At 38.7% G+C, this 22,524-nt stretch overlaps 1 non-coding gene across 1 annotated transcript; it reads left to right on the forward strand.

Annotated features, from left to right (window-relative positions):
- Positions 1-829: 829 nt before the first annotated feature.
- Positions 830-904, forward strand: Trnat-ugu (transfer RNA threonine (anticodon UGU)). The gene has a single exon. It is a non-coding gene; the product is annotated as a tRNA-Thr (tRNA).
- Positions 905-22,524: the final 21,620 nt, after the last annotated feature.

Genomic DNA, 22,524 nt, shown 5'->3' on the forward strand with positions numbered 1-22,524 from the left:
CCCCACCCTCCCCCATGCCTCAATTGCTGTACCAGCAGAACAGCAGAGGGGACACTTGGAAAATATTTTGCATAATTTTCTTGGTCATGTTATAGTTTTAGGTGGAGATTCTAATTTACCAGATATAGACTGGGAGACTTAAGTGATAATGAGTAGCAGGGAGAAAGAATCATTGAAAATTGTTCTAAGTGCCTTACCCAAAAATTAATTTGAGCAGGAAATCAGAGAAGTGAGTCATGAAGATAACATCATGGACTTGCTAATGATGAACAGTTCAGAATATTTTGACTCACTTATTGTAGAACACGGAATGAAAGGTCATAAGGCCATTATAACATTACTGAACATGGATGTAAATAGGAATACAAAGAAAGGCGGGAAAATCTTATTGTTTAGGAAGAGTGACAAGAGACAGATTTCAGATTACATGGCAGGTAAATTCAAGAGCATTAGGCAACTCACTTTAGACAAGTATACTGAGCAGAATTGTGAGGGATGGAAAAGACCCACCATGGTCTGACAACCTTATTAAGAAGTTGCTACAAAAGCAAAGAGAGCTTTGCTACAAATTGAAATGCAGCCAAAGGTTCACAGACGAACAAAACATTAACAAAGCCAAATTTAGCATAAGGGGGACTATGCATGAAGCATTCAATGAATATGAACGTAAAACTCTATCTACCAAGCTGACAGAAAATCCTAAGAATTTCTGGTCTTATGTTAACATCTATTAGGCGCACTACGTATGTAGTGTTGTGGACATGTTGGGAATGTGGATCTCACAGGGAGTGTGCAAGGGATAAGTCCCTGCAGACGCACTATCCTCTGTGCCCGCGGTGGCTCAGATGGATAGAGCGTCTGCCATGTAAGCAGGAGATCCCGGGTTCGAGTCCCGGTCGGGGCACACATTTTCAACATGTCCCCAATGAAGTGTATCAACGCCTGCTTGCAGCTAGGGTGTCCATTTAGTTATCATTTCATTTCTAGCAAAGCTGCATAGTCATTGACGGTAACTGTTCTTTCGGGAACAGATACTACTGTCATATATAGTTATGTTAAGTCAATAAATGGATCAAAGTCATCTGTGAAAACACCCTGTGACTGTGAGGACAATGAAAGAGAAAACAACACAGAAAAGGTTGAAATACTAAATGTCTTTTTCCAAAACTGTTTCTCAGAGGAAGATCATAGTCTAGTACTACTTCGGATCATTGTGAAAATGACACACTGACAGATATTAAAATAAGTGACCAATGGATAGATAAGTGACTGAAATCTTTCAGCAGAGATAAGACCACTGGACTTGATGGGATACCAGTTTGATTCTAGACAGGGTATGATATGTGAAACAACCTTCCCCTATGCTAGCAGTAGAGTACTGTTGGTCTCTAAAGGAGCAAAGCACCCCTAATAGTTGGAAAAAAGTACAGGTTGTTCGTATCTACAAGAAGGGTTGTTAAAAAGATGCAAAAGGCTATAGGCCCATGGGTACACTTTGCTCTGTTGTAGAATTTTAGAACATGTTTAATGCTCATGTATTATGACATTCCTGGAGACTGAAGATCTCCTCTGTGGGAACCAACATACGTTCTGAAAACAATGATTGTGTGAAACCCAGTTCACTCTGATTGCCCACGAACCCAAAAGGTGTACATACAGGCATCCTGGTGGAATCTGTGCTCCTGGACTTCCAGAAGGCATTTGATGCGATTCCACATGGGCACCTAATGAACACAAAATGAGTGTATGGAATATAAGACAAACTGTGTGATTGGACTGAACTGTTTCTAGCAAAGTGACACTGGTACACAAAGTAACCCTGTGGAGTGTAGATGTTGATGTAGAGTATTGAGTAGAGATCAATCTTAAGACATAAATGTAACTTTTGATGTACAACCAATACTTTTCATAGTAGATAGTATAAAAGACCTATTGCATAATATCAGAAGTTCATGTTTTTTTTTTGCCTATGATGGCATTGTATACAGTGAAGTAGCGTTGCTAGAAAACCGTAGTAAAATGCATGAAAACTCACTAAGGATCAATGGTTGGTGCAGGTAATGGCAATTAATCCGTGTAATGTGTTGTGACAACATGGACAGAGAGAAATTTCCTTGTATAATTACAAAATTGCTCGTTAAAATATTTAGGGGTATGTGTACTGTGTGATTTGAAGCAGAACAACCACAGAAAATTAATTGTGAGTAAGGCAGTAACCAGACTGAGATTCATTGGAAGACTCCTCATGAAATGTAGTCCACTGACAAAAATTGCAGCTTACTTAACACTCATTCAGGCAATTCTTGAACAAATAGTATCAGATCTGTACCAGGTAGGACCGATACAGGAAATAGAGGACATCCATAGAAGGGTAGCACATTTTATCACAGGTTCAGTTAGTAAGCAAAGAAGCACCATGGAGATACTCAACCAACTCCAGTGGCAGATGCAGCAAGAAAGGCCTTCTGCATCGCGTCATAGTTTACTGTTAGAGTCGGGAGAGTGTACGAAGTGTACATCGTGGAAGAGTCAACTGACATATTGCTTGCTCCTATGTATATGTCACAAAAAGACTTTCAAGGTAAAATTAGAGATATTTGAGCCCACACTAAGGCATACCTGCAATCATTCTTCCGACAAACCATATAGAACAGAAACAGAAGAGGAGGGAAGTAACACTGGTACACAAAATAACCCTGTGGAGTGTAGATGTTGATGTAGAGTATCAGCTGCTTCCTACTTCTCCTTCAGGGAATGTAAGTTGTGCTCCTTCCTGAAAGTAAATACACAGAAATATTTATAGATAAATAAAGCAGTGCCAAAATACTGCTAATGCCCAATGTTTAAAAGTAGGGTCGAAACAATACTTACCCTAAAACAAACGTATTATTAATTTTTCTATTGTTACAGAGTAAAAATAAAATGTGACTGTAACCACCTTTCAGGTGTTTATTAATATAAATTTTATTTATGTACTGCCACCATTAAAGAATTCTGCCAAATTTAGCAAGTGCTGTGTGTAAACCTTACAAGGTTAGCTTGGTGGTAGGACAGTGTTAAGCCACACTAGGGGTATTATCAGCATCTGATGAATTTCCTGGTGCATAAACAGGATCTGCATCACTGCCATCAAAAAACTGATTGCTGTCAGTATCATTCTTGCCACCGTGCATCTCTTTGCTCTTCCACTATCTTCCACCTACCCTCTCAGTTGAAGTAAATAAGTACTTGCAAACCACATAGAAGAAAAAAAGAATTCAGTGATCTGGAATAAAATGTGAACTGCAGAACATCTAAAATTTTTAACCAACATACTTCCCTCCATTACCAAACTGACCTGAGGATTCCTTGATGCCTAAAGCTGTGGCCAATAAATCAGTCCCATATTTCTAGTGAAGTTGTGCCATTACTTTCTTTTCTCAGGAACTTGGTTCAGTACTACCTCATTAGTTATTCAATCTACCCACACAATTTTCAGCACATTTCTGTACAATTACATAGCAGAAACTATTATCTTACATATATAAACTCTCAGTTTATGTAAACAACTATTTTATATGTATAAATGAACACTACATCCAGTATTGATTTAAGTGTCAGGAAGTCATTTCTGAAAGTAATCGTATGGAGTGTAGCCATGTATGGAAGTGAAATATGGATGATAAGTAGTTTGGACAAGAAGAGAATAGAAGCTTTCGAAATGTGGTGCTACAGAAGAATGCTGAAGATTAGATGGGTAGATCACACAACTAATGAGGAAGTATTGAATAGGATTGGGGAGAAGAGAAGTTTGTGGCACAACTTGACCAGAAGAAGGGATCGGTTGGTAGGACATGTTCTGAGGCATCAAGGGATCACCAATTTAGTATTGGAGGGCAGCGTGGAGGGTAAAAATCGTAGAGGGAGACCAAGAGATGAATACACTAAGCAGATTCAGAAGGATGTAGGTTGCAGTAGGTACTGGGAGATGAAAAAGCTTGCACAGGATAGAGCAGCATGGAGAGCTGCATCAAACCAGTCTCAGGGCTGAAGACCACAACAAGTTCGGTGGCAGGAGGAACAAGACTTCTGGTCAGGTGACTACAGGGTTATAAACACAAAATCAAATAGGGGTAATGCAGGAGTAGGTTTAATAATGAATAGGAAAATAGGAATGCGGGTAAGCTACTACAAGCAGCATAGTGAACGCATTATTGTGGCCAAGATAGATAAGAAGCCCACGCCTACTACAGTAGTACAAGTTTACATGCCAACTAGCTCTGCAGATGACAAAGAAATTGAAGAAATGTATGATGAAATAAAAGAAATTATTCAGATTGTGAAGGGAGACGAAAATTTAATAGTCATGGGTGACTGGAATTCGAGTGTAGGAAATGGGAGAGAAGGAAACATAGTAGGTGAATATGGATTGGGGGACAGAAATGAAAGAGGAAGCCGCCTGGTCGAATTTTGCACAGAGCACAACATAATCATAACTAACACTTGGTTTAAGAATCATGAAAGAAGGTTGTATACATGGAAGAACCCTGGAGATACTAAAAGGTATCAGATAGATTATATAATGGTAAGACAGAGATTTAGGAACCAGGTTTTAAATTGTAAGACATTTCCAGGGGCAGATGTGGACTCTGACCACAATCTATTGGTTATGACCTGTAGATTAAAACTGAAGAAACTGCAAAAAGGTGGGAATTTAAGGAGATGGGACCTGGATAAACTAAAAGAACCAGAGGTTGTACAGAGATTCAGGGAGAGCATAAGGGAGCAATTGACAGGAATGGGGGAAATAAATACAGTAGAAGAAGAATGGGAAGCTTTGAGGGATGAAGTAGTGAAGGCAGCAGAGGATCAAGTAGGTAAAAAGACGAGGGCTAGTAGAAATCCTTGGGTAACAGAAGAAATATTGAATTTAATTGATGAAAGGAGAAAATATAAAAATGCAGTAAATGAAGCAGGCAAAAAGGAATACAAACATCTCAAAAATGAGATCGACAGGAAGTGCAAAATGGCTAAGCAGGGATGGCTGGAGGACAAATGTAAGGATGTAGAGGTTTGTCTCAGTAGGGGTTAGATAGATACTGCCTACAGGAAAATTAAAGAGACCTTTGGAGAGAAGAGAACCACTTGTATGAATATCAGGAGCTCAGATGGCAACCCAGTTCTAAGCAAAGAAGGGAAGGCAGAAAGGTGGAAGGAGTATATAGAGGGTCTATACAAGGGCGATGTACTTGAGGACAATATTATGGAAATGGAAGAGGATGTAGATGAATATGAAATGGGAGATATGATACTGCGTGAAGAGTTTGACAGAGCACTGAAAGACCTGAGTCGAAACAAGGCCCCCAGAGTAGACAATATTCCATTGGAACTACTGACGGCCGTGGGAGAGTCAGTCCTGACAAAACTCTACCATCTGGTGAGCAAGATGTATGAAACAGGCGAAATACCCTCAGACTTCAAGAGGAATATAATAATTCCAATCCCAAAGAAAGCAGGTGTTGACAGATGTGAAAATTACCGAACTAACAGCTTAATAAGTCACAGCTGCAAAATACTAACACGAATTCTTTACAGACGAATGGAAAAACTAGTAGAAGCCAACCTCGGGGAAGATCAGTTTGGATTCCGTAGAAACACTGGAACACGTGAGGCAATACTGACCTTACGACTTATCTTAGAAGAAAGATTAAGGAAAGGCAAACCTACATTTCTAGCATTTGTAGACTTAGAGAAAGCTTTTGACAATGCTGACTGGAATACTCTCTTTCAAATTCTAAAGGTGGCAGGGGTAAAATACAGGGAGCGAAAGGCTATTTACAATTTGTACAGAAACCAGATGGCAGTTATAAGAGTCAAGGGACATGAAACGGAAGCAGTGGTTGGGAAGGGAGTAAGACAGGGTTGTAGCCTCTCCCCGATGTTGTTCAATCTGTATATTGAGCAAGCAGTAAAGGAAACAAAAGAAATATTTGGAGTAGGTATTAAAATTCATGGAGAAGAAATAAAAACGTTGAGGTTCGCCGATGACATTGTAATTCTGTCAGAGACAGCAAAGGACTTGGAAGAGCAGTTGAATGGAATGAACAGTGTCTTGAAAGGAGGATATAAGATGAACATCAACAAAAGCAAAACAAGGATAATGGAATGTAGTCTAATTAAGTCGGGTGATGCTGAGGGAATTAGATTAGGAAATGAGGCACTTAAAGTAGTAAAGGAGTTTTGCTATTTGGGGAGCAAAATAACTGATGATGGTCGAAGTAGAGAGGATATAAAATGTAGGCTGGCAATGGCAAGGAAAGCGTTTCTGCAGAAGAGAAATTTGTTAACATCCAGTATTGATTTAAGTGTCAGGAAGTCATTTCTGAAAGTATTCGTAAGGAGTGTAGCCATGTATGGAAGTGAAACATGGACAATAAATAGTTTGGACAAGAAGAGAATAGAAGCTTTCGAAATGTGGTGCTACAGAAGAATGCTGAAGATTAGATGGGTAGATCACATAACTAATGAGGAAGTATTGAATAGGATTGGGGAGAAGAGAAGTTTGTGGCACAACTTGACCAGAAGAAGGGATCGGTTGGTAGGACATGTTCTGAGGCATCAAGGGATCTCCAATTTAGTATTGGAGGGCAGCGTGGAGGGTAAAAATCGTAGAGGGAGACCAAGAGATGAATACACTAAGCAGATTCAGAAGGATGTAGGTTGCAGTAGGTACTGGGAGATGAAAAAGCTTGCACAGGATAGAGTAGCATGGAGAGCTGCATCAAACCAGTCTCAGGGCTGAAGACCACAACAACAACAACAACCAAGACTGTGTATGCATTTGGTTGTGGTGAAGGACTGATCTGTAGCAGAGCTCAAGGTATAGGTTAGGCTGGAAGGTGACAATTTGGTAGAGTAAATTAAATTGGTCCATACCTCTACAGAAATTATAGCACAGGAGGGGTCAATGGAAGTGGTGGGGCTCTGGTTGCATGGAATTGTGACCCAGTAGATGAAGTGCCATTCATCAGCTTAAGTCTACTCACAAGATGAACTTCTAAGCTACAGCTAGCAAGTGATCATATTAACAGGTTATTCTAGTAAGACTAAGAATTCTTTAATCTTTGACTACAGTGACAAGTAAGAAAATCAGCATATGAAAAACTGGCACAGCTGCTGCTAATGGAAGAAGCACACAGGTTATCAGAAGGTGACTGCAAACTGAGGTTGGCACTCCTTTGGAATGAAGTGGTAGACATGCTTAGCACTGAGAACTGGAACTGAGTTTCTGTGGAGGTGTCAAGATCTAACAAATTTATATGTAGCGTAGCATGTTCTATATGTTTAAGCAGTATTTAATGCACTTCTTGTTCTAAAAACTAAAATGGCAGATAAATTCAAAATACCAGTACTGGGTGATACGCAATTCCCCAATGAGTGTTTCATTACATGTACACATACTGTGTATAACCTATAAAATATGCAAGAGCACATTGCGCTATGTGACTTTTAACCACATATGGAACTTCTAATTTATGTCAGGATAAACAGCTGAGAACATGTCAGGAATTGTCATACTACCTCCAGTATATCACGGCCTTTTTCGTTTTCTTTTTTTTTTTTTTTTTTTACAGTGACTGAAATTTAACTAATTCCCATACTTGACCCATTTTTTCATGTTTACTGTTGCCAATACAAATTTGTAGACAAATTATTGAAAGAGGAAAATGTAGTTTTTCAATGGAAAGTGCTACAAATATGTGATTATATTTATTTTAATAAGGAGTTGCAAGAAATAAGTATCCATAAACTGTGTGAAAACAAAGAAGGTACTATGTGAGAGTCTGCCAGAACAGGAAAAGTTTCAGGATGGAGCAGTGGTTTTCTTATGGCTGGTTCGAAATAAATCACTTTGCTGACAGCATATTTACAGAACGCAATCAGCTGTAAGTACATAATCTCCTTATAACCGAAGACTGTACAATCAAAGGAAGAATAGCGATGTGCTGCCACCCAGTTCTACCCATTTGTAATCATTACTCTTATACATAAATATCAGGTCATAAAAAACTAAACTGAAGATCTCAATAGTCAGTTATGTGTAAACAACAAGACTATATTACAAATTAATGAACTCTGACTAAATGAACATCAGGAGTGTATAAATATAGATTGTGAGTGTTGTTACTCTTTAAAGTCTTACCTGCTGCCTCTTGAACTAATATTAAGAGAAATTTTGTAGTTTCCATTAATATGGATTTCTTTGCTCTTGCTAGCTGAAATCTGGAAGTTCAACTTACTGCAATGTAATGAAAAGTACTTCTTCTTAAATATAATTATATTGTTCTATTTTTTGGTATTGGAGTAAATTGAGAACACTTCATACACGATTGGTGCTCATACACATGATATGACTTTGCATTAATTCTGCTTGTCAGTAATGAATGACAGGTCCTTATCAGTCTGACAGCTAACCAAGTGTCAATTGTCCTCCATGATGTCTGCACCATTAGCACAATGTGCACTTTTACTCAGTGGCACACCCCATTCTTCCTAGCTAGGATGTTGTAACATGGAATAACTACCAAGCTGTAGTACAAGTGCTGTAACACGCAGAAAAATTGGCATTATTGTTCCATCTAGATCACACACAACTTCTGTTCACAGGCATAAAGAGCAACCAAATTTCCAGACAGTTTGTAACTCTAAAGTACTAGACTAACTGAAATAAATTTAACTGTTGCAATCATTATTCATTGGTTGGGAAACACATCACTTTGTTGCTGTTGTGCTCTTCAGCCCAAATATCAGTTTGATACAATTCTCCATGCTACTCCATCTTGAGCAAGCTTTTTCATCTCTGAATAACTACTGCAACCTACATCCTTCAGAATCTCCTTACTGTAGTCATGTCTTAGACTCCCTCTACAATTTTTACCCCTCCAGTATTAAATTGATGATTCCTTGATATCTCAGAATGTGACCCACCAATCGATCCCTTCTTCTAGTCAGGTTCTGCCACAAATTTCTATGCTCCCCAATTCCATGCAGTACCTCCTTATTAGTTACATGAGCTACCCGTCTAGTCTTCAGCATTCTTATGTAAAAACAACATTTCAAAAGCTTCTAAACTCCTCTTGTCTGAACTGTTTATTGTCCATGAGTCACTTCCATACATTGGTACACTCCATACAAATACTTTCAAAAAAGACTTCCTGAGACTCAGTGTAAACAAATTTGTCTTCTTCAGGAACAGTTTTTGTTCCATTGCCAGTGTACATTTTATATCCTCTCTACTTTGGCCATCATCAGTTATTTTACTGACAAAATAACAAAACTCATCTACAGCTTTGAGTGTCTCCTATCATAATCTAATTCCCTAAGAATTACCTAATTTGCCAGCCGGGGTGGCCGAGTGGTTCTAGGCGCTACAGTCTGGACCTGCACGTGACCGTTACGGTCACAGGTTCGAATCCTGCCTTGGGCATGGATGTGTGTGATGTTCTTAGGTTAGTTAGGTTTAAGTAGTTCTAAGACTGAGGGGACTGATGACCTCCAAAGTTAAGTCCCATAGTGCTCAGAGCCATTTGATTACCTAATGTAATTTGATTACATTCCATTATCCTCATTTTACTTTTGTTGATGTTCACCTTATATCCTCATTTCAAGAGACTGTCCATTCCGTTCAACTGCTCTTCCAAGTCCTTTGCTGTCTCTCACATAATTACAATGCCATTGGCAAACCTCAATGTTTTTTATATCTTCTCCTTGAGCTTCAATTCCTACTCCAAATTTTTTTTTTTCATTTCCTTTATTGCTTTCTCAGTGTTCAGATTGAATAATTTTGTGGAAAGGCTACAACACTGTCTCGCTCCCTTCTCCACCACTGCATCCTTTTCTTGCCCTTTGACTGTTACATCTGCTGTCTAGTTTCTGTATAAGTTGTAAATAGCCTTTTGCTCCCTGTATTTTACTCCTGCTTTCTTCAAAGAGAGTATTTCAGTCAATATTGTCAAAAGCTTTCTCTATGTGTCCAAGTGCTATAAACGTAGGTTTGCATTTCTTTAACTTATCTTCCAAGAGAAGTCATAGGATCAGTATTGACTCATGTGTTTCTACATTTCTATAGAATTCCAACTGGCCTTCCTCAGGGTCAGCTTCTAAGAGTTTCTCCAGTCTTCTGAAAAGAATTAGTGTTAGTATTTTGCAACCATGACTTATTAAACTGATAGTTCAATAATATTCACAAGTGTCCACACCTGCTTTCTTTGAAATTGGAATTATTTTATTCTTCTTGAAGTTTGAGGGTATTTCAACTGTCTCAAACATCTTGCTCACCAGGTGGAAGAGTGTTGCCATGGCTGGCTCTCCAAAGGCTATCAGTAGTTCTAACAGAACATTGTATACTCCAGGTGCCTTGTTGCAACTTAAAAAAGAAAAAGAAAAAAAAAAAGTATTGGACCTCCCATCTCATCTTCATCTACATCCCCTTATATTTCTACAATGTTGCCCTAAAGTATGTCTCCCTTATATAGTCACTCCATATACTTCTTTCACCTTTCAACTTCCCTTCTTTGCTTAAGACTGGGTTTCCATCTGAGCTTTTGACATTCATACACCTGCTTCTCTTACCTCTGAAAGCCTCTTTAATTTTCCTATAGGGAGTATCTATCCTTCCCCTCGTGATATATGCTTCTAAATCCTAACATTTGACCTGTAGCCATTCTTGTTTACCCATTTTGCACTTCCTATCAATCTTATTCCTTTTTGCCTTCTTCATTTACTGCGTTTTTATATTTTTTTCCTTTCATTAATTATATTCAATTTTGCTTGCATTACCCAAAGGTTTCTACTAGACTTCATCTGTATACCTATTTGATCCTCTGCTGGCTTCATTACTTCATCTCCCAAAGCTACCCATTCCTCTTCTACTGCCTTCCTTTTCTCTGTTCTTGTCAATTGTTCCTTAATGCTCCCTCTGAGACCATCAACATCTCCTGGTTCTTTCAGTTCCTACAGGTCCCATCTCTTTAATTTCCTAACTTTATGCAGTTTATTCAGTTTTGAGATGCAGTTCATAACTAATAAATTGTGGTCAGAGTCAACATCTGTCCCTGCAAATGTCTTACAATTTAAAATCTTGTTCCAAAATCTCTGTCTTATCATTATATGATAAATCTTAAACTTTACAGTGTGTCCAAGTCTCTTCCATCTATACAAATTTCTTTCATGATTCTTACACCAAGTATTAGTGTTGATTAAATCACACTCTGTGCAAAATTCTACCAGGCAGTTTCCTCTTTCATTCCTTTCCCCCAGTCCATATTTACCAAAGATTTTTCCTTCTATTTCTTTTCCTACTATCAAATTCCATTCCCACATGACTATTAAATTTTCATTTCACTGAATTACCCGAGTAATTTATCTTATCTCACCATATATTTCTTCACTCTCTTGATCATATGTGTAGCTAGTTGGCATATAAACTTGTACTACTGTGGTCGGTTTGGGCTTTGTGTCCATCTTATGTACAATAATGCGTTCACTATGCTGTTCACAGTAGCTTACCTGCATTCATATTTTTGTATTCATTATTGAACCTACTCGTGCATTACCTCTATTTCATTTTGAATTAATAATCCTGTGTTCACCTGACCTGAAGTCCTGTTCCTCCTGCCAGTGAACTTGACTCATTCCTACTACATTTAACGTTAACTTACCCATTTCCCTATTTAAAATTTCTAGCCTACCTACCCAAGCGAGGGATCTGACATTTCACGCTGAGATCTATAGAACGCCAGTTTTGTTTCTCCTGATAGTGACATCCTCCTGACTAGTCCCCACCCAGAGATCTGAAGTGGGGACTGTTTTACCTAATTACTGGAATATTTTACGCAAGAGGGTGCCATCATCATTTAACCATGCAGTTCAGCTGCATCCCCGTGGGAAAAGTTTTGGCTGTAGTTCCACCTTGCTTTCAGCTATTTGCAGTACCAGCACAGCAAGACTGTTTTCGTTGATGTTATAAGGCCAGATCAGTCAATCATTCAGACTGTTGGCCCTCCAACTACTGACAAGGTTGCTGTCCTTCTTTAGGAACCACACATTCACCTGACCTCTCAACATATACCCTTCCATCGTGTACAGCTATCTGTATCGATGAGGCATGCAAACACACTGACCATATTAAACAATTTAACTGTGTCTGTGCACTGTACACCAGACAGTAATAGTGAAGTATTTGAAAAGTGAGACAAATTATCTTTCTTCTTCTGAAACGATCTAGACCCAAGATATATCATCTTGGAGACATAAATGTTGATCAAAGAATCAAGGCACCCATGTAATTTAATGTTCTTAATATGATAAGACTGTGTGACTTGTATTACTTTGATGATTATTCAAACCATGTGACCTACCAAATAATGGCAACAGCTATGCAATATTCTGTGTGGGCATGACCACTAACAAGTTGCCTGTCTGCTAGAATGGTCACAGCCAACACATAGCCAAGAAACAGCTGGACGAAAGATTTGTTGAGCATGCTGCCCAACATGATGTTCTGGACTTCAACAACTGCTTAACTGCCTGGGCTTTCTGGATTCTTTCGACCAACACCAGCTTTTCTGGATTGCCCGGAAGGAACTCTCCTTGCAACATGTCCTTCAGTCTCTTAAATTCCATTGGCCTCAACCTGCACTACTCCATGTCTTTAACTTGCCTCTATCCCCTTCTCTGCTTCCACTCCAGCCCAACAAACCCTTCTATCCCAATGGTGCACCTGCACTGTCTGTTCCCCTCTTCCACTGTCTCTACCCTCGGGCAAATTTCCCCTCCCCCGAAAAAATAACCACCTAATGCTGAAAATTGTGGCTCACAATCCTATCTCCACAACATTCCTGTATCCTCCCACAAGCAGCACTAGTACTTTCCCCCAACCCGACACTGGGATTTCCACTCCCCACACGATGTCTGTCTGTTGCAAGTGTGTGTATATATATATATATATATATATATATATATATATATATGTGTGTGTGTGTGTGTGTGTGTGTGTGTGTGTGTGTGTGTGTGTGTGTGTAAGGAACCGATTAATTTGAATGATTAGTTCCACCTACTCAGTCTGTGTAAAATTACACAGACTCATTAGGAGGAATATGTCATTCAGATTAGTCAGTTCCTTACACACACACACACACACACACACACACACACACACACACACACACACACACACACAGAGACTCACACACTCACACACACGCACTCACACACACACACACACACACACACACACACACACACACACACTCATACACATAATCACACGAGACATACATCGTGTGGATAGTGGGAATGACAGCAGTGTAGAGTTAGGGAACTTACTATTGCTGCCTGTGGAAGGATGCAGGAATATTGTGGATATAGGATAGTGAGCCACAATTTGCAGCATTAGGTGGTTATTTTTTTGGGGGGATGGGGGGGGGGGGGGGAGGGGAAGGTTGAAAAAGTTTTGAGAAAGTAGAAAAGGGGAATAGGCAGTGCATGTGCATGTGAGAATGAAGGACATGTTGAAAGGTGAGTTCTCTCTGTGCAATGCAGAGAATCCAGTGTGCGTGGAAAGAATCCAGAAGGCCCAGGCAGTTACGCAGTCGTCAAAGTCCAGAACATCATGTTGGGCAGCACACTCAGCAACTCTTTCATCGAGCTGTCTCTTGGCCATGTGTTCTCAATTGAAACATTCTTTGATAGGATTGGTATGACATTTGAACACCAGGAGACTGCTAGCTGCTATTTCCTCTTTTTAGTTTCCAAATTTACTGATCAACCTTAAACATTAATCTTCACATTTCACATGAGGGATTTCTGAATGTTTATACAAACAGTTTTCGTCAGTTCTACATCAGTGCTTTCGGTGCACATAATTTGATATTCTACCAAAATAGGTGTGCAACTGTAGGCTTTTTGTTAACATATGTTGCACGATACAGTTTCTGGATTCTGCTGCCTCACAACTGCAATACTGCAGTTCCTGTATTATGAACTATGGTATGCAGAATTGGGAAGTTCATAATACATTATGCTTATTCATTTCTTGTGTGTTGTAACTTTATTTAAAACACATTTCAGTTATATGCTCTTCAGATATCTTGGCGGGATGTTGCTTCATGTGCATCCATTCATAAATTTTTGTTTGCCTGTTAGTAACAGTACTGTGGTCATGTATCTTATTGTACATATTTGATTTATTTGGATGGTATATAGAAAATAAAAAGTAAATGTAAAAATAAATATACCGTTTTGTACTTTTCTGGAAATAATATCCTGATGTGAGGTCCTTCCTACATAATATTACATTTAATTAATCCAAAGTTTTTGTAGCTCTTTGTCTGAGGTACATATTTCAAACTATTTGTGATGTACAAAACCTCCATCATATAGATATGGCATGTGTGTGATAGCCCTCCTTCACAGCACTAGTGTTCTGTTAATGTGTATACTAATCCAAAAAATACTATTATTAGTAAATTAGTAGACATACTTTATTGATTTGGATGGAAAACAGAAAACAAAAAGTGATAGAGAATATAAATATCTTGTCAAAAGAATGGGATTATATTTGACCCAAGAGAATGGTAATCCATACACAAAATAAAAAAAAAAAGAAAACTGGTGACAAACACCAAACAAAATCAAGACTGTTTGTCTCTCAAAGATTATTTTAAACCAGAGTCTTGTATAAATGAAGTGAATGGTTTCCTGTACTTGAAACTAAATAAATTCAGTTATTGCTTTTTAACTCAGTGCTTCAGCGAACTCATACCACTTGTATGTAGTATACTTAATAACTTCATTGTAAGGTGCGCATATTATCACTGTGTGAAGGTATTTAGCTCCCATTCATGGTTTTGGCTGCTCACGTTGCCTTAATGATAGACTTCTAAACGTCAGAACAGCTATTCCTACAGGCACATCTGGTATATAGCGAAGAGAAGTCTTTACAGAACTGACTTATACCTCATGTGAATTGTTCACGTCATGCAATAAAAATGAACACTTAAATGTCAATGAACATATTGCATAGTAAGGCATTCAGTATTGCAGTTTTGGGTATCCTATTTTCCAACTCGACTGTACATTGCTACAAAATTCTGTTTGTACGTCTCTCACCCTTAGTTGTGTGGGTTGTCACATTTACTATTTAGCGCCCCATTAGGTAGCTTTACTTCATTATTAGTAACTCTATAGCTGTCTGTTCAGTTAAAAATTAAAGACATTATGAAAAGTTATTGACATAGTTATACTGCTTATATTCCTTGATAACACTATACTTTTGAAGCCCCGTTCTCTGAAATTGATTAGAATTGTAATCTAGTAGTACAGTGGCAGAAATACCACTGTTGTTTTAAACTAGAGATTATTCACATTTATTAGTTTTGAAACATATAATAATGGTCATTAGCTTCTTCTATTAATTATTCTTATAGTTTGGATAGACCACATCAGCGACAACAGTGGCTGAACTCTAAACAGTGGCTATTTACTTACACAGCAGAGGTGCCTCTGATATTTTCAAACACAATATGTATACAAAACACCTTCTGAAGGAAAATAAAACTGATGGTCATATGTAGTTCTCAAAGTGAGCCACCAATAGAAATGGAAAATGCTTATCTAAGGAGTAGAGATAGAAAATGGAGTTATTCCACTTTCAACCTCACCTGCACAGTAGAAGCATATGGCTTCTACTCCCTCTCCTCATACCCAAGAGTAGTGAGTCTACAGTTCCAGACACAAAATGGTGCATTTAAAAGAGTGTTTAGGAAATTACTGTTGATCATTTTTGCATTGTAGATATCTCTAGTACTGTCCTCTCCCATAGACACTGTATCTTCTACAGAAGATACAGGATGTAACAGTTTTTGTATAGTTTCTTATGAGTGGTTTGTCAAAGGTCGGTCTAGGCATAATGTACAGAGGAGGCAAGGACCAAGGAAAACTCACAATGGTGCATCCATATCCCTGTACCAAGAGGAATTTCAAACATTTGTTAAAACTAAAGATTTATTACACTTTTATAATTTTTTACATGCAAGCACAAGAATTTAAAACAAAAAATAAAAAGGTAGAAAAATATAAAATTAAAATATTTCACAATAATCATTATATCCAGTCAGTCAAATTCAAAAACACAAAATTAAAAATCATTCACAAGAACCATTTATTTACACGACAATAAATCCTTGTAAATTTTCTAATTTCTTTTATGCTCCTGTAAAATTACCCTTTTCTTTTTAAATCATAAGCTAATCCTCTAAACAAAGCCCATGAGTAATCCATAAGTATTAAATAACAATCTTTGAAGAGTAAATAAATATTCAATACTTATAATACAATCAAATGCCATGACAGTGGCTCAGACAACTACAAAATCGAATACTGCCCCCAAGTAAGGTATTTTCCTATGATCAAACCTCAGTCAACATAATCTATTGGCCTTAGTCCGCTGTGAGCCTAGTATTGCTGCTAAGGCTCCCCAGTCAGTGCCAACTGACATCAGATTACTTCAAAGTCAAACATTAGTCACTGCAAGTTACAAGATAATGAAAATGACAGCATTGACAAAGATTACCTCATTTTGAATTCACTCCTCATACTAATCACATTACGCTGTTGATAATCAGGTAACCTTTTCACTGCTACAGGCATGTACACTGTACACAGTTCATGCTGGGTGTGGCTTTGTGGTCAGCCTATAATACTGCCTTGAGCTGGGAGACTTGTTCCAGCCGCTACCCATGGACTGGTCCTGTTGCATGACCCACTCCCTTGTGTTGAATATTTCTGGAGTGCTCAGCATGACATCTTCATCTGCCACTCTGGGTTTCACCACTTTTGATACATGATAGATACGGTTCCTCCAACAACTAAAGTTTTTCTTTTTAAAGGTCTTGTAGAAATGAAATACTGCACAGACAAAAATATAGGTATGTCAACACTGTTTCACGAATAAAAACCGCAACTTTATTTAGTTTTTAGAAGGATTTTAGTAGCATATGACGAAAGTAATGAGTCGCTTGAGATTCACCTCAGTAACTTAGTGATCTTTCATAGTTACTCTTCCATAATACATGTTGTCCTCTATATATTCGTCACTGTATTAACTCAAGGAAAGTATGAATCTTTCTCTGATATTTTGTTAATCTATTGGCAGTAACTGCAACTGCAGTGATAACAAGTGGCAGCTCGTGGGTACACATTCTGTGTGTTCACAAATTTTTTGATTCAGAAAGATTTGAGAGTGGGAAATTAATAGCATGTTTATGCTTGTCAACAAGTTTATACAATTACAGTCATTGCCAATAATAACAACAGTAATAATAATAATAAAATGCTTAGTTTATCTGACAAAAGAAAGAATCGTTTTTGTGAAATTTTATTGTCATTACATAATTAAGTACAGTTTAGGGCAATAAGGAAATAATGTGCAAGCTTTCGCAACTCTCCATTTTGTGCTTATTTGTAAGTGGGAGGTTTCATGCTTTTCCATTTTTTTGGATAAATATACAAATCTCTAAATGATGTATCAGTTCACGAAATTACCTCCGGGCTGAAAATCAGATAATTTTACGCAGCACCCACACAACAAGTTGTGATAACTGTACGCAGCCTTGTTAAATGTTCACTTTTATTCACTCCCATTTGATTTCGTCACTCTCTCAATCAAAGGCTCTGTTCTCGGAGTCCCTAGTTGCTTTGTGGCTAACTTTTCTGCTCCCAGAATGAGATTTTCACTCTGCAGCAGAATGTGCACTGACATGAAACTTCGTGGCAGACTAAAGCTGTGTGCTGGAGTGAGACTCGAACTCGGGACCATTGTCTTTCACGGGAAAGCTCTCTACTGACTGAGCGACCTAAGCACGACTCACGGCTCGCCCTCACACCTTTACTTTTCTGTTAGCATTTAAAATAGGTTCAACACAGTTCATGTTTACACTGTGCATGAAAGCTGATTCTCGCACAGTAAACCATCAACTCCAAACACAAAGCGCCGTTTGTGGAAATCTTTAAACTCAAGTACTAATGTCTACCAACATGGTCACTTGACTAGAATACAAATGAGGCTATGAGATCCATAAAGACCTAAAGCACACTGGTGTGAATATCAGTGAATATCAGAGAAACCACTGGTACAGCTTTTCGTGAATTTTCATATATACAGTGTGGGCCCACAGCGGAGATAAACCTGATTCATCATAAGATCAACAGATTTCAGAAATATGAATAAATGCTACAACCATACTATTTATGGTGATGTGCTTGAAGCCCTCATGATTCTCACAGAGGAAAATAGCCATCACACCCCCCTCAGATTTAGTCTAAAAGGGCCCAGTGGACAGCCAGTAAAAAACTGAACACAGATCAGGCATGAAAACAGTAAGAAGGTGTACTGAACTGTGAAAAAAAAAGCAAAATAAAAACAGTGAATGTTCCAACCTCAGGAAGTAGAGCATCGGCTACAGGCCAAGAGAGTAATGGGACAAAGTTCATTTCAGTCCATTTTGTTAGTGCAGGTTCCCTACATAATGGGCAAGTATGCACTCAGGGGCAAACCTATTGTTCGCCTTTAACTGGCAGGTACTTAAACTATTGTTTTCCTTTGATTGATGGGTACTTGACCTATTGCTCTCCTTTGATTGACAGGTACTTATCCTATTATTCTCCTTTGATTGACAGCTCCTAAACTTATTGCTCTGCCAAAAGGTACATTCCTTTTGATTAATAGGCACTTAACCTATTGTTCCCCTGGTCCAGTCCCCCCCCCCTCAACTCCAACCCACCCCCTCCCTCTAGCTGCAACAGGTGCACTTACAGGTCTGAGTTATTGGAGAACCCCTCCCACTCTTATCGATTTAATTGACTAGTTAATTAAATTGATCAATTATTAAACCTCTCCCCCTCTGGTAAGCGCACCTTCCTCACAGAAATTGGCAGAAAAAAAGACTCAGCTGATCATTCATTTTGAGGGAAATTGATTGCTGCATATGGAATATTGTTTAAAAAATTTAAACAATGTGTCGAATATTGTTTACTTAAAAAGTTTTAATGGATTGAAGGCAGCGTATGGCATATATATGGAAACTAGTGTAGAGGAAGGATCTCATAACAGGAAATTCAAGGGTGTACTGTTTACTTATTTAAAAAAAATCAGTTTGTGAGGTTGGATTTCTCTTGCTCATCATTCTCTGCTGTTTGGAAACATGTAGGTCTTGTAAGAAGTGATTGCATGGGGCAAACATGTTGCATAACCTAATGTTCAGCACTGTACTCTGGATGTCTTAACCTAGTACTGTAGAACAAGAGCAAACAGGTGCTTTTTCATTCATTACTTTAATGTTCGGCTCTTTGTCAGCACTTAACGTATTGTTCTGTTAAGTGGTTTTCCATATCACCCCAATTTCCTTAAACTATTGTACCACGTTTGATACCAAATTAAGCAATTAGTTATGTCCTCCTACCATTTTCTGGTAGACTTTCCGAATTTCACATGCTTGCGAACGACATTTCTGTTGCATTCTTCTTTGTCAGCCACCCCCTTAAACTATTGTGCTGCATTTAACATAAAAATTATGGAAATTCACCTGTTGTTCTGCACTTAACCTGCTATTCTGATCCATGTCACCCAGTCAAGCACACCCTCCCCTTAACTGTTGTACAGCTAGCATCACGTTGCTATAAAAAATTATGCAAATTAATTAAATCAATATTCTTCACATGTATGGGGTAGTTTTTCTAAATTCACAGCATCCTATTGGTTGGTGAAATCGATGGAATATAGTTTAAACAAAAGATCGCTAGCAAAAAACACATCCCACCACCAGACACCGTCGCCGGAGTCCAGCTGCACCAGCAGTGCTCGCAAAGTATGGATGCGGTCATCAGCTGTCAGTTCGAGTCCCACAAGGATGAGGCAGCGGCATCTCTTTCGTACTTGACACCTGAGAAACTCCTGTCGAAATACGTGTTCACCTAGTTACCATTGCTGCCATGATGATTCGTAGCTGCAGTGTGGGCTCTGCACAGAGAGAGATGTTCCAATGTTTCCCAGAATAGCACAGGATACATTGTTCCTAGCGATCCTAACGGGACAGCCTGTTCATCACTGAATTTACCTGCCAAACTGCTGCTGCTGCCAGTATGGGAGCACCGTCCGCCATTGTTTTCTGCAGACGAGACTTCCAGCGGTAAAACTATTTTGTACAGACCGCTACATTGCACTGACAGTTAAATCCTGCAAAAGTTGTCTACAGTTCATCAAATAAATATGAGACTCACAAGAATATTGGGAACCAGGAACATATTTACCAGTGTAACTAGAATTAAATATTAAGATCGCTGCTGTAGTCTGACACCGATCGATGTACAGGTAATGTCTCCTCTTGACAGCTGTGGTTCTGGAACAAATCTCCATATCTATAGCGCACATAATTTTCCATGTAAAAATCTCTCTCATACCCTTGCAGTTATCGACGCGCTGAATCTATACATCCCTCACGGTAGGACACACATTCATTTTCTCTGGTCATGCCACAATATAAGCCACAGTAACATTACACTGCAATATATAAACTTTTCACACAAACAGAACAGTCATCTTTTACATCTCTACAGCGTCCCAAAAAATTATGCCTACACTCACACCAGTTATATGTCTCGATTCTCCTCAGTCCTTGGAAATTACCTGACAAAGTCTTCGAAACAGAACAGTCATCTTTTACATCTCTACAGCGTCCAAAAAAATTATGCCTACACTCACACCAGTTATATGTCTCGATTCTCCTCAGTCCTTGGAAATTACCTGACAAAGTCTTCGAATCAGCGCTTCTGGAAGGTGCTACATCCTGCCGAGATTCTCTCAAACAAGTGCTATGAACGACAGGCGTCCAGCACTATGTGATAATGAATACCGCACCCGCAGACGTCATGCTCAGAAAGACATGACAAATGCATGTTGGTGTACTGTAATCAACATCACTATCGATAAAACAACAAGGAAAATGTTGAGGGGTGCCCATGAGTGGACGTATCGTTACAGCCATATTGCCCATCCTATTTGTGCACTATGGCAGGTCCAATTGAACACTTGAATTGCTGTATAGGGGAGCTGTTTACAAAATGCATCTGTCACCACTTACTTTTGCATACTCCTCAGTGCATTGAAATCAGAATTCACCATGTCCAATCTATCCTTCTATTACGACCAGACATACGTTTTTTGTTTTTGTTTTTTGTTTTTACGTGAATAGCAGTTTAATTACTTCCCATATGTCGGAATATAAGCCACGATACCTTTACATTCAAGCAGCAGCATGTGCACCAACAATTAATCGTTGCAAAGTGGCCCACAGATCGTCCAATACAGAAAGACTCTTACTGAACGACACTGCTCCGCTACTAATGACAGGTGTTGAATATTAGAGTGTGAAACCGATCTCCAACCCAGAAATATATCGCTGTGTACTGTGTTGATGTAGTAAAAATACAAATTCTATCCTGCGCCATACACATCCGCAGACTCTGGGATTAGAAGAACATATGTAATTTTGCATGGTTTTCTAGAATATTATAGCATTTTCTCATTACTTCTCAATATCAAGCATGCAGCAGCATCCTAACAATCCCTCGCACAACATTATTCCAAAAACATAGACTGGAAACTATTTCTCTACAAAACCGAAACCTTAGCAAGGTGGAGCATGCTGTAAACCACTGAGTAACTAGAGACGTATCTCATCTGTGAAGACCTTTACGTGAGAATTCGAAAAAATGGAAGAAACTGATATATCCACTCACGAAAACTGATGTTCGTGATGTAACAGATTACAAATCATATTTATAATTTTAAAAGTCAACTAAGGTGTTTCTCATGTCTAGAAAACCAGCAAACATGTCTTCCACCTCTCTTTCACCTGCTAGATGCACACACCACAATCGATGTTCCCTCAACTAAATAAAGGCGCGAAATGTGCAGGAGCAGTCAACAGAATAATTTACAAGGGAGGGAATAACGGTGCAGCACAAACACATGTCCATGTGGAATCTTCTGAAATTTCCACACGATCACGAAAGCTATCCAACACATACTAAATATTAGTTCACTATTGGTCCATCTAGAGGACAATGCCTAGAGTTCAACACGGTAAAGTCAGCAACATTTCAACACTGCAACAGGCCTCTCCATTTGGATGGCTCTTACTGTTAATGGGAAACGTGAATCATTCCCACCACAGGTCACCGGTCGCCGCATGCCAAGCACAAACAGACATAATCATCATAGGAAAAAAAGAACGGTCTTATATATATTTTATTCTCGTACTTACAACTGAATGTTACGATTGCGGTCTCAGTTGAATGACATTCGGCAATGAGTGTAGTATCGAAAATACACCCTGTTGACGGCTGTGACTCTGGAAATAGTAATATCGGTACCGTTCTTATGACTTGACATACTCTTCTCTTTGCTATCACAGTACTCCATGTCAA

This window comes from Schistocerca serialis, chromosome 3, assembly GCF_023864345.2.
Source record: "Schistocerca serialis cubense isolate TAMUIC-IGC-003099 chromosome 3, iqSchSeri2.2, whole genome shotgun sequence".
Lineage (NCBI taxonomy): Eukaryota > Metazoa > Arthropoda > Insecta > Orthoptera > Acrididae > Schistocerca > Schistocerca serialis.